This window comes from Schistocerca cancellata, chromosome 7 (assembly GCF_023864275.1).
Source record: "Schistocerca cancellata isolate TAMUIC-IGC-003103 chromosome 7, iqSchCanc2.1, whole genome shotgun sequence".
Classification (NCBI taxonomy): domain Eukaryota; kingdom Metazoa; phylum Arthropoda; class Insecta; order Orthoptera; family Acrididae; genus Schistocerca; species Schistocerca cancellata.
In genome coordinates, this window is record NC_064632.1 from 299,419,086 (window position 1) to 299,421,585 (window position 2,500).

The 2,500-nt window shown below is 57.0% G+C and overlaps 1 non-coding gene across 1 annotated transcript in view; it reads left to right on the forward strand.

The window, feature by feature from the left end:
• Positions 1 to 1,403: 1,403 nt before the first annotated feature.
• The window catches only part of LOC126093610 (small subunit ribosomal RNA), a 1,909-nt gene continuing 812 nt past the window's right edge, over positions 1,404 to 2,500 (forward strand). The window contains exon 1 of the ribosomal RNA XR_007521739.1: positions 1,404 to 2,500. This exon is cut by the window's right edge and continues 812 nt beyond it. This is a non-coding gene — a ribosomal RNA (small subunit ribosomal RNA).

Here is a 2,500-nt window from a genome sequence, read left to right on the forward strand (position 1 = left end):
AAGCTTAACCCTCACATTGTACTGCACATAGGTCCGTATGTACTGAATGATACGCTGTGGCACATGTGTGACCGTACAACGACTGCGCCCAACAACAGCGAACCATACGGTCCAAATGTTGTGCACTCAGCCACGTGCCGTCTCCCCATAACAGCTATATTGCAGTGTGGTACGCCATAGAGACGTGTGGGAGTAACGGACGCCCTGGATGGCGATCAGCATGAGCCGTCTGTTGATGTAGTGGCGCGTGTATTCAAACGTAGTCGTCTCTTCTCACACAGTGTGATAGCATGGTGCACCGCGTTCCACATCTGCGACATGGTACAGATGCTGGTTGACAGTCGGTGTCGTAATGGACATCGCATACGTAGGGGGCCACCTCCCACGTGTTCTCTAGTCGTGCACATTTTGTTGCGTGTATGTGGGCAGACGTAGTGTGTCGTGGCACCTAACAGACAGGTATGCAATAATCGTTGCATTTGCAAACTGGGATGGACGTCTACGTTTGCTGGTGACGTTACGCAAATGAACAACTGGTAAACCCATTGTGGTGCGGTTGTTGTTGCTGGAGGTAAATCAGTAAGGGCAAATCTGTGTGTGAAGCGATACGCGGCGGTGGCTGGGTGGGACCGTCCCCGGCCGGTGAGGGGGGGCCGCCCGGCGTGCTGGCCGCGCGGTGCGTGGGCGCACGCGCTACAGCCGGCTGGTGGGGGCGCCCAGTGGCAGGCGCGCCGGCCGACGGACGCGGCAGGCGGCGCAGCTGCGCGCCGGGGCACCCTGCGCGCGGCGCCGGGCGGCCAAAGTGGGTCCTCGCGGGCCCGGTGCGAAGCGCGGTGGACATCTGCAGTGTGCTGGTCCGACTGAGGACTGTGTGCGTTGAGGATGCGCCGCCGCCCGGCACTCGGCGCCGCGACGCCGTCTGCTGCTCGGTCGCCCCAGCGGTTCTCGCTGGTGGTTTGTATCGCAGTTGTGCAGACGTGTTGGCACGTGCGCTGTGCTGGGAGAGTTCGCTTCGGCACCCACGTGGGGCCTTTGCCCTTCTGTGGCGCTGGCGTTGGAGCTGCCGGTCACCGTAGGTGGCGCGTGTTGTCTCCCGCCGGCAATGCCACGACAGCACGCTCCCGGGCCTCTGTCGGCAGCGGCAAGCTCAGTTGGGAGCACGGGTGGTCGCACCTAAAGCGTCTACTCGCCTAACTCCGGGCGATTGCGCCTCTCTCGAACCCGACCAAGTACTTAGGACGGCGCTGCGCGCCGCCGGGACCTGAGAGGGTTTCGAGGTGTATTGTGCAGGGGAGCTCAGCCTCCTCCTGTTTGCAGAATAATTGAGCGGACGCTTGCGTGTTCGCGCGGGCCCCTGGGACACACTCCCGGGCGGCCGGCTGCTCAGCTCTAGTTGACGCAGCTCCCTGGTTGATCCTGCCAGTAGTCATATGCTTGTCTCAAAGATTAAGCCATGCATGTCTCAGTACAAGCCGCATTAAGGTGAAACCGCGAATGGCTCATTAAATCAGTTATGGTTCCTTAGATCGTACCCACGTTACTTGGATAACTGTGGTAATTCTAGAGCTAATACATGCAAACAGAGTCCCGACCAGAGATGGAAGGGACGCTTTTATTAGATCAAAACCAATCGGTCGGCTCGTCCGGTCCGTTTGCCTTGGTGACTCTGAATAACTTTGGGCTGATCGCACGGTCCTCGTACCGGCGACGCATCTTTCAAATGTCTGCCTTATCAACTGTCGATGGTAGGTTCTGCGCCTACCATGGTTGTAACGGGTAACGGGGAATCAGGGTTCGATTCCGGAGAGGGAGCCTGAGAAACGGCTACCACATCCAAGGAAGGCAGCAGGCGCGCAAATTACCCACTCCCGGCACGGGGAGGTAGTGACGAAAAATAACGATACGGGACTCATCCGAGGCCCCGTAATCGGAATGAGTACACTTTAAATCCTTTAACGAGTATCTATTGGAGGGCAAGTCTGGTGCCAGCAGCCGCGGTAATTCCAGCTCCAATAGCGTATATTAAAGTTGTTGCGGTTAAAAAGCTCGTAGTTGGATTTGTGTCCCACGCTGTTGGTTCACCGCCCGTCGGTGTTTAACTGGCATGTATCGTGGGACGTCCTGCCGGTGGGGCGAGCCGAAGGCGTGCGACCGCCTCGTGCGTGTTCGTGCGTCCCGAGGCGGACCCCGTTGAAATCCTACCAAGGTGCTCTTTATTGAGTGTCTGGGTGGGCCGGCACGTTTACTTTGAACAAATTAGAGTGCTTAAAGCAGGCAAGCCCGCCTGAATACTGTGTGCATGGAATAATGGAATAGGACCTCGGTTCTATTTTGTTGGTTTTCGGAACCCGAGGTAATGATTAATAGGGACAGGCGGGGGCATTCGTATTGCGACGTTAGAGGTGAAATTCTTGGATCGTCGCAAGACGAACAGAAGCGAAAGCATTTGCCAAGTATGTTTTCATTAATCAAGAACGAAAGTTAGAGGTTCGAAGGCGAT